Here is a 13,864-nt window from a genome sequence, read left to right as displayed (position 1 = left end):
AGTATATCTTCTGTAAGTCACACGTTCGTAAGGTTGGTGTGTATTTCATGACTGTGTGCATTTCCATTAACCCTGAAAATGCGCAAATCTAAAATGTGAAATGTTTTTTTTTTTTTCAGACTTATCGAAATAGCACTGTAGTACAGAGCCCCTAAGTGTTTCCACTGCACTTTTGCGCTATAGTACGGAGCCCCTAAGGGGACATGACCAAAAAAAAATCTAAAGTTTAGTTTCACGTGAGCACATGTACAAAAGTGCAGTGGAAACACTTTTAGCATTTAGGTGAGTTAACACTAAACGCATTTAAAAAGGTGGCGTGGAGTTGGTTCGAAGCGAGGACATCAGGGCAGGTCTATAAGCTATTCAGAGGCGATTGCTCTAAGAGGCCGTTTACACGACACCGCCGGGTGGATTTTCTCTTACCGCTTTCACACCTTTAACGACTCCGGCAAGAAAAAACCTTGCGTGTACACACAGAGGTGTAACCGGCTAAATGTGCTGTAGTGCATATGCCAGACCAGTCGATGGCGCCGCTGTGCAGAAGCTTCACGACAATTTTGCGTGAATCGCGTAGAAGAAAACATTGTTGAAACAGTTTGTTAAAGGAGAATTCCGGTGTGATATTGACCTAAAGTGTATTGAAACATGATACCGAGTGTGAACGTATGTCTCATAGCCCATCTCGGCTTGTCCCCTGCACTCCAAAATCTGGCGCTAGTTAGCCGATGCTACCAACAGCTTTTTCAATAGTGGTGCTTCGGCATCGGGCTAGCCATGCAAATAAATCACTGTTTTACACCCATTTACAAGGCTCAATGTATCTCCACACTTCATTGGTAGACTTCCGAGGGCCCTGACATTTAAAACCAGACATTGAGAACTTTGAAAAAGCACTGGTAGTTTACTTACCGGACCGGACTTATGGACCGGAAGTAGAAGGGGCGGGACTTCACCACTCTATTCACCTTATTCAGCCCCGCCCATTTTTTTAAATTCCACGTTGTCTTTAAACTTCCGGTCGGCTAGCTACGTCTAGTTAGCTTCATTGGGATAACACGGCAGAAGAGGATAGACAGGCTAACTTGGGAGGAGAACGACAAATGCCATCAGGAGGTCAGATTGCAATATTGTACTTCGCTACCCAAGGCTATTCACCCCTACGGAGTGGGTAGACGATGCGGCAGTGGCCGCTGTATCGTATGGAGAAACTCGTAAATCCTTATCTGTTCTATGGTAACTAATTTAGAAAGTCATTACAGAACAGCCGCTCCAAAGTCAGTTTTTTCCTAACTTCAGAGAGGAAAGCTGTATAACAGAAATGTCTTAAGTCACCAAAATCCTAAATAAACGTTCCTAACTTTAGGATGACCCATAATATATGATGCCAGTCATCTCGATAGAGCTCTGCTATTTCAATGTATCGCAATGGATGTACTGCTCAATCGGAAGTTCGGAGACAATGTGGGCAAAGCTAGCGCCCCCATGTTTGCGCGCGGAATAAGGTGAATAGGCGTGTTCGACTTGGACTGAGTCTGACTTGGTCTGGCTTTTTACGTAAACATGATCTTCAGAGGCTAGCCGGGAGGAGCTACAACAGAGGGCAGCTCATCCCGGACAGACAGGCTACAGTCTGCCTGACGTGACTCGCGGGAGATGTCACGGAATTTTGTTTTTAATAAACACAGCAGAACTTTCATTCTTACTCATTAAAATGAGCATGATGACTGACGAAATAAATTCGTATGATGTAGTTTAAATAAACCACTGTTGGCATACAGTTAACAGGCCTGCTTTGTAGCACATAAATTCAATATCAAGCGTTTTCCCTATATGTGTGTCTATCTATTTAAAGGGAAACTTGGCAGGATTTCCCCCTCTGCTGGAGAAATTGCACATTATGCTATTTCAAACTGTGTGAAAAGGTAATGATAAAGCACATGGATTTGTTTACAAGCTAGCGAACTGTTAGCATAAGTTTGGCAGAACTATGTGGATGTTACAAGGTAACAAGGTTTCTCACTTCTCTTTCCGGGACGGTAGTCTCAATGTTGCAAGGTTGGTTTTCCGCCTGGGGACGCTAGGCGCAGCGGGGAAAGTCACCATTTTCACCGGAACAGGTCATTTAACCATCCAAATGATTTCTAGACGGGTTTATTAAGTTGAAATAGTTGCCAAGTTCCCCTTTAACCAACAGCAGAAAATAACAGACTATCCAAACGTTTTCAGTAGGCTAGCCTACCAGTGTTGCAGAAATCACGTATAAGAAGGTATCCCTTTGATTTATGTTTATTTTCGCATATTCCAACATAAGGAAGCAGCATGAGACTCCCGTCATAATCGTCATGAGGACATTCCTCCCAAATGGCCATATCACGTCTTTGAACTGACGTCATGAGGGCGTGTTTTAGCTCGTGCAGCTAGTGGAAGGCAACTGCAAGATCTAACTACAGGCTAAGACTCCCGCGATATTTTAAGGTCATGTGACATGGTGTCACGGTGGTAAGTCCCTCCCCGGCTGACAGAAGTCGGACAGAATTTCTAACCAGCAAGCATTGCGTCCATCCCAGTATGCATTGTGTTCAACCCAGCATGCATCACATCAAGTCAGATCTGCACAGATCTGCCTCAAGTCGAACACGCCTATTGGGACCAAGACATTCTCTGATGGGACAGTGGGTGTAGGTCATAGACAGTAAAAGATATGGACAGAGTCATCACGTAGACGTCAATCGAGGCGGGTGAAGCAAATTTCAACCGTTTCCTGTTGGTCGACGAGGCTTTCTGCGCAGGCTCAGGGGACGTAAATGTAACGTAGGCACGTAGTCTGACTTGTGTAACTCTTGTGATAGCTGCACCGAGAGATTGGGTATGTAGCCACTTACTTCGTTACCACCATGTCTACAGTACTGTTCTAAATGTCCTAATTGTTCGTAGATAAATGTGATTTAATATAAACAGCACTCGCCACATTCATAGCCTAGGCTACTGTCAATCCATCAAAACTTCGCTGAAATGTTGTGCTCCGATGCTTTCGTTCTTATCCAGAGAATACGGTTATTTTGCTCCTGTGTGACGCTTTCACCCGCTCTGGCTGTATGCTTATTACGTCACTTTAGCATTGATTTTGGAAAAAAGTTTATTACTCAGTCTGTAAGTCAGAGGTTATGACGCCAATCACACAATGTTGTATTACTCCGGAAATAGAAAAAGTTCATATAAAGGCTTAAAACGCTTCAGCTGTAACGTTATTTGATGTCAAAGTGGCGCCAAAATTGAATGGGCTTCAATGGGGATGGCTAGGTGAACTGGTCTACTATTTAGCCTCAGATCCGCCATAGTGTCTACGCTCTCCGAACGTTCGCCTGCCCCCTTGGTGTAGGTACCCGATTAATGCTGCCTGCACGATCCAATCTGCGCATGCGCATAATTCTTTGTTACGACGACACTGCCCGATCTATTCCACGCTCGCACACCGCACCGCGGGAGTTTCATTGGCGCTCTGGGCCCAGTTCCCCGAAAGCATCTTAAGCCTAAGAGCGTCGTAAAGTCCCTCTTACGAACGTCTTAAGATTTGCCGACTGTTTCTCGAAACCATCATAGCTTAAGAGCGTCGTGAAAACACTCGTAGATTTACGAGTGCTCCAGAGTATTCATTACCGGCTAAGAGCGTCTTAACAGTACTTCTCACTGAGGTCACCAACAGGACATACAGAGGAATTACAACTTAGAATACATAATCCAATTTACGTTCCCATTCTTTATTGTGTTTACCTGTGATGAATCAGATTTTAGCGTGCAAAATCCTACATTTAATGGTCATAATAATGTGATGAAAAGCGGACAAAAATGCAATCAAGTTATGAAACGAGACGTTGCCAGAATAGTTTGACATTATCTTTGCTAAGTGAATATTTTATTAGGCCTATAAGGTAAAAAGCAGAGCAACATGTGGTTTAGTCTGTAGCCTACTGCATCAAAATCTAAGCCTACACATTTCCTCTCTTTCTTACTCGACTTCTTATCTTCAAACGTGTTCTTAAAGGAATTATCTGGAGTAAAATGCACTTTAGATCAATTTACGGATGATTGGGAGTACATACGTTGAGTTGACATCCAAATCATGTCATTCGGATGTGTTTTGAGAAAGTTCGATGTTACCGTTTTTAGTCAAAACTCGTTAGCGTGGAAGTGAGAAGGGCATATTATTTCGCTACAAAACGCTATTTTTATACCTCTTCTACAGTTCCAAACAACATTACACTTACGTGGTAGTGAGTAGAGGGTCCCTAAAGCCAAACCGAAGTATCCCGAGGTCTTTATGTGGTCGGATAGAGAGTCCAGAATGAATTTCATCAAGCCAGTACCTTTCCGGAAATGTTGCCATCTTTGCTGCCATCTTTAGGGGAAAGTCCGTAGGAGTTGATTGCCAAGTGTGCTCTGGAAATTCACAATTTTGTCGCCGTTAAAAAAAAAAAAAAAAAAAAAAAAACATAGTCCAGTCCATACAACTTCATTTCAATTTCAAAAGAAATACTGGACTATGGGTTTTTTTTTTTTTAACGGCGACGAAATTGTGAATTGTTTATTGGACAAGAGATCTTTTCGCACATTTCCGTTTATGACTACTTCGGGAGCGTACCTATGTTCCCCGGGTCCTATGTTCCCCGCTATTTGTATGGGACCGGGGAACATAGGACCCTTTTCTACAAAAAGGGTCCTATGTTCCCCGCCTTGTATCTGACCACGGAAATTGCATGGGATATGCTTGCGAGTGCACATTTCGTGCACAAACGGTAGCAAAGTGTATTTTTCTGTCAATGTTGCTTGCCGTATCACACCAGGTAGACCTACACATACACGCACGGTGCAATATTGACACAAGCCAGAAGGGCAATTTTCCTAACTTCCACGTTGAGCATAGCGGAGTAAAAGAATAGATGAAGAACATTTTTTATAACATAGGCCTACAATGGTTTTACTTGTGTAGTGCTTCTTTACTGAATATAACGAGTTCAAAGTTAACATTCTAGGTAACTTCGCATTGTCCGCTTCAGCACTAAATTGAGGACAGCAACACACACGAGCTGCACCTCTCACAGAAGAAACGCACTACAACTACATGCCTTTTTAAGTTGATATTTAATTGGTTTGTTTTGTTCATTTTTCCGTTCGCTGGCACGCTGCAGGGGGGGGGCTGCGCGTTGCTCCGAAGCCCCTTTGGTCTGACTCGTCAATAATCCGAAAATGTCCCTTTGGGTCTACAGCCCAGTATAGTTTGATATCTTTGTTCCATTAAAATTAATCCCATTCTTCCGACAGCTCAACCAAAGGCTATTTTAGATCACCTCCTTCACCTCTTGTACAGTAAGAATCAACAATGAGATGCCAAGTGCAAAGACAATGACAAGCTTGGGACTGAAGCCATGCAGACTCGGCTAGATTTAAACACAGCAGGCCGTTGCAGCAAGACAGTGAGCCAATCCTAATATCATAGGAAAACAGGTGGGGCTGTGTCATTAGGCTGATTGCCACTGACACCAGCTACTGTTACATACAAGACTTAAGTGTCTCAATTAAATCAATTAAACGTGACTATATCGCACTGGGCTCCGCACTGCGCCTCTGTGCAAAGAACTTCAGTTCGTGGCGCCCCCTCTTCCTTCCCTCCTTCCCTCATCACAAACAAAGTGTTTTCCACCAAAAGCTGTCACCGGTCCGCACGTCTGTTGTAACTGTGTTGACTGAAGGGATTGTGTGTTTCTGGTTAAATAAAACGGATATATGTGAGTGTGTGTATATGTGAATATTTTCCTTATTTATTGATGTCATAAGCATGCATTATAGGTAGCCTAAATTAAGTTTATGCTAACATAGCCTAGCATTATTAACTTAAACTCGTCTCTCTTAGCATCTGTTGAACCTTCTTTTCATCTTCTGAAATTATCGATGCGCATTAAACCGCATATAAGTCAAGCAGCTATTTCAAGCAGCTACTGTTACAATTAAATCAATTAAATGTGACTATATCACACTGGGCTCACACTGCGCCTCTGTGCAAAGAACTTCAGTTCGCGGCGCCCCCTCTCCTTCCCTCATCACAAAGTGTGGGCACGGAGCAACAACAACCCGCGCCTTGCCGTGCGGCTGCAGTCTACTTGGAAGCAGCGGGGAACATAGGACCCTTTTTTCAAACATAGGACCCGGGGAACATAGGATGACCCCAAGCTGGCCCCCAGACACGTCAAACTGGAACAAACAAGGATGCAAACAGTGCGCTTTAAAGCGCGTGCCGTTTATAAAAATTCTAAAGGAAAGACGGCGCCGTCTGTCCATTCAATAGCTTGAGTTGAAAGCCTGATCAGTTAGTGTTTGCATCCCTGAACACAGACATATGTGCACACACTATATTGTATTGTAATACCAAACAAAGCAGCAAAAACATTTGTTTGTCTTCCACAGAAAGTCTGTTATTCTATACTGGCCCCAGTGTGCAATACATGAGGCTGGTGGTTTTATCTGATGAGCAGAGGCGGGCTGTCTTAGAGGAGTGCCACAACAATCCTGGCACTGGGAACCACGGGGGCGTGAGGGCGACCAGAGACAGGGTTGTTGCCGGCTATTACTGGGGCAGCATAAAGGCAGATGTGGCAGATTGGGTATTTTTTTTTTACTCTCAGGTAATGAAATGGCTCTCAGGCAATAAATTGCATTAGTGGCTGTGTTTGACTTCAGTTTTATTATCTGGTCTAAATAATAAATGTATCCATCAGATCAAAAGCTGTCACAGATGTCAGAAGAATGACCCCATAAAAACTGTCTCTCCTGTCCTTCACCCTATTAAGGTAGGGCTTACCTTAGTGTACCATTTTAAGCAAAAACAAATATACGGTGATATGGTAATATTACATATCTCCACAGGTGAAAGAGCCATGGGAGGTGGTCGGAATGTACCTCATTGGTCCACTGAAAAAAAACGCAAAAGGCCACCAGTACGTCCTCACAGTGACAGACCTGTTCACCAAGTGGGTCATCGCTGAGCCTTTGCAGTTTGGCTCCAGCACTGAGGTGGCAGAGGCACTTGTGCCAAAACTTTACGAGTTTGGCATGGTCCGAAAAATCATCACGGACAGGGGCCGTGCATTTGTTAACGAGGTATGTTTCCTGATTACCCTCTCCCTTCGCACAGGTCATATAACGTCACAATTCACACTGTTTTAAGCGGCCATTGGTCATTTCTGAGACCAATATATATTGAAAATAACCATATGTGTCTGAATTATGTACAGCTTAAAGGAGAATTCCGGTGTGATATTGACCTAAAGTGTATCGAAACATGATACCGAGTGTGAACGTATGTCTCATAGCCCATCTCGGCTTGTCCCCTGCACTCCAAAATCTGGCGCTAGTTAGCCGATGCTACCAACATCTTTTTCAATAGTGGTGCTTCGGCATCGGGCTAGCCATGCAAATAAATCACTGTTTTACACCCATTTACGAGGCTCAATGTATCTCCACACTTCATTGGTAGACTTCCGAGGGCCCTGACATTTAAAACGAGACATTGAGAACTTTGAAAAGGCACTGGTAGTTTACTTACAAGACGATTTATACAGACAGTATCTTCACAAAGTTTAGCGTTTGCAGCCATCTTGAATTTAGTCACGATAAGTCGAGCAACGAGTAAGAATGAACAGCTATGATAAGGAATCAGATTCCAAAAATAATTCAGTGGAAATGCATGGATTCCAGTTGCTGCTACTGGAAGAAACTGGAATCCATGCATTTCCACTGAATTATTTTTGGAATCTGATTCCTTATCATAGCTGTTCATTCTTACTCGTTGCTCGACTTATCGTGACTAAATTCAAGATGGCTGCAAACGCTAAACTTCGTGAAGATACTGTCTGTATAAATCGTCTTGTAAGTAAACTACCAGTGCCTTTTCAAAGTTCTCAATGTCTCGTTTTAAATGTCAGGGCCCTCGGAAGTCTACCAATGAAGTGTGGAGATACATTGAGCCTCGTAAATGGGTGTAAAACAGTGATTTATTTGCATGGCTAGCCCGATGCCGAAGCACCACTATTGAAAAAGATGTTGGTAGCATCGGCTAACTAGCGCCAGATTTTGGAGTGCAGGGGACAAGCCGAGATGGGCTATGAGACATACGTTCACACTCGGTATCATGTTTCGATACACTTTAGGTCAATATCACACCAGAATTCTCCTTTAACGCACTCATATTCGCGGCACTGACAATCAAACATGCCGTTACAAGCGCATACCACCCCCAGTCTAATGGCCAAGTAAATATGCTATCATGACAACCCTCAAAACAGTGTAAGTCAACTTTAGCCAATGTATACTTTAGTAGTGATGTCATCCAAGGACAGTTCCGCTTGAAGGGCTTTAAGGCCCTCTCTCTCCTTTCCTAAATTGGCTCGTGTCTACAAATGTGAAAGTCATTTACTTATGTAACCTATAGTATAATATTTGTTTCTTTGAAATGGCACATAAGAACACTGCCTTTACCTTATGCAGTCTTTTGCAGAACATGGCACACATGTTATTTTCCTTTGCATCAATCCATGCCATGCACTGTAATGTGAGCATGTCTGTGCGTGCTAGGAGAAATCATCATGAAACAATGCACAACAAAATCATCACCATCTGTCATGTTTATAAAATGTTTATTCATCCCTCATGCTGGCTTGGCATGATATAATTCTTATTTAGGGTATCATATATTACAGTAACAACCTAACAAGTAACGCAAGGCTTCACAACACAACAATGGCAATGTGGAGATCACAATGTAGAGATCACAACACATGATTGGCAAAAGGTATTCACAACACATCCCATGATTGGCACAATGGGGCAGGATATGTGTAGACAATTGCCATATTGTCGTTAACGAACTAACCCCATGCATTTCTAAGGAGGATATTTTGAGTGCTGTGTCTCTTCATTAGAAAGTCTCTGATATAACTCACTTGGGTTTTCACAAACATTATTTGTCTGTATTAATACCCACTTACCTGACTTGGACATAAATTTTGTGGTGATAGCAAGCCATGACAAAAAGCTGTTCACCTGTTCCACTTCCTCACCCAAAGTGGAACCGGCGCCATCCTGGTTCATGCCTCCCCATTTGATCTGAAAGATGCAGATGAAGACATTGCGATACAACAATTTTGAATATAAACACAGAAAGGGTATATGCACCAGCCTGTTAGATACCTCCTCAAAAATTCATATTGATGACATCCATTATATGTTGACATGTATGAGTGGCACAAAAAACACAAGAAATAGAACCTTTACCTTACATTTCATATCATGTGCCTTTGCGTGCATTACAGAGAGGAAAGGTTTCAGCTGCATTAGGTGTGCAAATTCAGGGCATGCTGAGGTAACCTTTCTCAAGTATGGCACAAACTTGCACGTCACATCCATGCAATAAAATTGCACTGGATGCCTGGATGCTACATCATGAATCAGTAGCAACGGGTAGGCATAAATATCCCCTCTGAAATGATTGAGGGCCCTGTGGAATGTCAAACAAAGCAAACTATGGATGCACTAAAAGTAAAAATTCGAAGCAGCACAGATGTAGTAGCTATAAACTTTAATTAAGGTGCACAAAAGGGACTAACGTTTCGATGCTTCATGCATCTTCCTCAGAGTCCTTGCATAGCATGGACAGGAGCGCCCATTATGTGAAAACAGAATCACAATCAGGTGTAGAAGGCATGGCAGATCTTGGGCCTCCTTCCAAGGGCTGCACTCAATAAGTACGTTAGCCAAAAGAAAAATACAAGTAAAACCTTTTTACACATACGCTTTACAATGAAACAATGACTAAATGAACCAACAAGAGAAACAAAAGAAAAGGAAAAGAAAGAGAAGACACTAATTGCTAGACATTTCATGGAGATGAGAAAACTCGCCAGTAATTTAAAAAAAAAACTACTTTTCAATCTATTTTATTTTTATTTTAAGAGAGTCAATGGCTAAAAGTCATATATTAACCTAGTATTACAGGAAACACGACAGGCTCAATTCTTCATTGAGACCAGAAGGCTCAAGTGTGCCCAGTGTGTAAATCCAATAGGCCTCCCTGCATAGAAGCTTCTTAATAACATTGCCGCCTCTAGGTGGTGTGGAGACTTTTTCAATGCCCCAGAATTTAAGTGATGCTGGGGAACCGTGATTGGCTTGCATGTAGTGTCTTGCAATAGCGTAGGTGGTATTCTTAGTGTGTATAGCCGTTTTGTGCTCTGCTATTCTGTTTTAATTGCCGTTTTGTTTGGCCTACGTATGCAAATCCACATGGGCATTTTAGTAAATATACTACATGCGTGCTGTTACAATTTATAAACGACGAAATGGAATATCTTTTCCCTGTACGGGGATGAGAAAAGTATTTTGTATTAGTTGAATTAGAGCAATGTGCGCAATTACCGCATTTATAAAAGCTTTCAGGACGGCTAGGAAGCCAAGTCGTGGGAGACGGAGTTTTTATGTCCGAATGTACAAGACGGTCGCGGATACTGCGGGCGCGTCTGAAAGTGAATGTTGGGAGTTCAGAACAGAACTCTTTTAAAGCCAGGTCACTTTGTAAAATGTGCCAATGCTTGCGGATTATGCTTTTTATCCTACCAGCGGCTGGCGAATATCCAGTCGAACCCAGAACCCAATTTAAAAATTTGAACGCTTTTTTGTTGATTTTGTTAAAAGTGTAGACCGATCTGTTTGTAATGCCCTTTCCCAAGCATGGTCAATATCCAGTTGTGAGTAGCCTCGTTGTTGAAAGCACTCAGACAACTGTGCTGCTTTTTCTTCAAAATCTGAGGTTAAGCTACAGTTTCTCCTTAAGCGCAAAAATTGCCCAGTTGGAATGTTATGTATAAGGTGAGAGGGATGGTTACTATCTGCATGCAGCAGTGTATTTCGACTCAAGGGCTTACGATAGATAGAAGTTTGTAAAATATCATTTTCATCTTTAGATATAGTCAGATCTAAAAAATGAATCTGGTGAAGATCAGATTCCATTGTAAAGGACAAATAATTAGTGGTGGAATTCGCATATGACACAAATTCATTGAGTTCATGGATGCATTGCCAAGTCATATCTACTCACCATCCCACCCACCCCATTGTTTCTCATTGTTTCCATAACCACAACAGTAGAATTATTAATGCTGCAATTTTGGAGGTCCACAACATATTGACAACAGAGCATAATCTTTTGACACCCAAAAAGGCACACTGTAGATTATCGTGTCTGCAACATCATCATGGAAAGGAGAATTATAAGTTATGCTCCTGAGTAATATGCCATGGCGGCAAACAGCAACTTCTAGGCCTTCTTCGTCAAGAGTGTTACTGAATTTCCTTGTTGCTTCCTTTGCTGCCACCAGCTCTGCCCTGCCACAATGACCTTTGCCTGTCACCTGTAGATAGACAGACAGACAGACAGATAGATAGATAGATAGATAGAATCATGTTTTTTTATTATGTTTTTTTTATGTCTCGTCAAAAGTTCGGCATCTCATACAACACTGTGCCCCCATCACGACTCAGCGACAATGGGGTAGATCTTAAGAGTCAGTGCCTCATTCGAGCCATTAATCAATTCCATCAGCAACTTAGTTTTTCGAGGAGGTCTGCAATCCAATCTAAACCACGCCTACAGTAATTCAGTAACATGTGTGTTTAACATGACAGTATATGAAATCCTAATAAATGCACAAATACTTACATGGTTTGTCTTTCCATGGATTTCTTCCACTTTATTTTCCAGGCTCACTTGAGCTATCCAGAAATCGTGGTTGTGCATTAAGTTTAGCAATAGTTCAGAGCATACTTAAATCTGCCTTTTTAAAAGGGATATTGCAGCATGTTTCAACTTACTGCTATGCAGTGTTGAGATAGTTTGCATAGAAGTGGCAAGTGTTCCTAGTGGGTGGTGAGTGGTGCAGTGGGGGGTGTATTACCAAAGCCTACTCTCACACATGAGCATGGACATTTCTATACCAAAAACATAAAGAAACCCACACCTACCTCCCACACTTGTTAAAGCGGTAAAGCTTTCTATTCCCATCCACTGCCACAGCTAACATGTTGGGGGTGCACGCTGGGCAAGCAAACGGCTGCTCCTTGCACAGCTTTGCCATGTCATATTCACAGATGGCCCACTCCAAGAAGCTTTTGTGTAGAGTGTCACTGCAAATTTTACCACTCCGTATCAAAAATAACATTAGAAATTAAATATAGAAGATCAATTTAAAATGGTGAATATGCCTTTCAGTCTGACACAAGTCAACAGTCTATTCTTTAAAGTGGCCTTATAGTTTACATTGCCACTTAATTACTCTTCCTGTATGTCCTGCTAGACTACAAACTTATATTTAATATCTATTGAAATACTTATATACCTTTATATATTTATAGTACTTATATACTTTGTATATTTCAAAATTCTGCATACATTTATGTACTTATTAGATACTTTGCTTCTATTTACTTGATATATGTTGTTCAAACAAACTATATTACTATTTTGAATATTGATTCTATGCCACTGATTCATTTTAGATCATCTAATTTTCTCACTCTCCCATGGCAGATGGTCTTTTGGTCTAGCAGACGACAAAATGCCAGCCTCGAACTGCCAGGTGCAGCAGTCTTCAGCTCCTGGAGAGCATAAAATACGTCAGCATCGAAAATTGTGCCAGTGGCCACAGTCGCTGTAAGCGGCCAGTAGCCACTGTTCTGGACATCTGCTATCCCAGGAGACCACTGAGCAGAGCAGATGCTGCAGCTGATATGTGGGAGGGCAGAGGGCAGAGATCATATCGTCCTGGTGAAAAAGTACAATCATAGTCATGAGTGAAAACATCCAAAACAGAACTAACACATAGTAACTGTTTTGTGGTTTTCTTTTATTCATGACCAAATACATACCATTCATGTTGACAAAAACTATTCTTTTTCCTGGACCCACACTGGTGGCTGATGGTAAACAGCCACAGATCTGAGGTGGCGCTCTCATAGGTAAAAGTCGGTCTAAAGAGAGGGAACAGTGTACAAGCGAATAATTACATTGCCATATATCTATTTTTATAGACAGACAGAGAGATGCAGATCTAGATCTAGAGCCTAGGGCTTACCTTCGCGGTCATGGCAGTAGCCGACATCTGTCTTTTTCACCACAACTTCAGGAGGGATGGGTTTGTAAAAACCCAAGATGAATGATTTTCGATTATGGAGTGCCATTTTACTGTGAATGGCACCATCACAGTCCTCACATAGAAATGAAAAAGGCAAACATTCTTTACACTCCACCACTGCCTTTTTATGATGGCATCTGGAACAATCCCAGTTTTTAATGACCTCTGATGCCAGTGCATTGTTAAGTAGCTGAGGTCTTGCCTCCTTCCACCTTTCTGCAGTGGTGGCATTTCTGGTGGCCCAGTCTTTTGCTGCAGTTGGTGTGCTTGTATGTGCTTCCTCTCCTTCCTGTCCTTCTCTAAGCTCCTGAAGGAATGCATCTGTTTAGAAAGGGAATGTAAATATCACAAGGATAAGAAACAGTTACTTTACATGTAACCACTTGCAATAATATTCATTGATCAGACATCATGTTAACAAACATGAATCAAGAATATATGATTAAAAACCTTATGTTGAGTGTGTTGTCATTCTCAGGGATGCAAACAGGGGAGGAGTAAAATAAGTGACATATTGGCTGGTCAAACACAAAAAGTAACTTACCTGATGCAATTTACTGTAGTTACTTTAAAAAGGGATTTGCAGTTCCAAAAGTCCTTTCAGTCAGTAGCTCTTAGACCTGACCTGA

This window comes from Alosa sapidissima, chromosome 23 (genome assembly GCF_018492685.1).
Source record: "Alosa sapidissima isolate fAloSap1 chromosome 23, fAloSap1.pri, whole genome shotgun sequence".
NCBI lineage: Eukaryota > Metazoa > Chordata > Actinopteri > Clupeiformes > Clupeidae > Alosa > Alosa sapidissima.
This window is presented reverse-complemented; position numbering follows the sequence as displayed.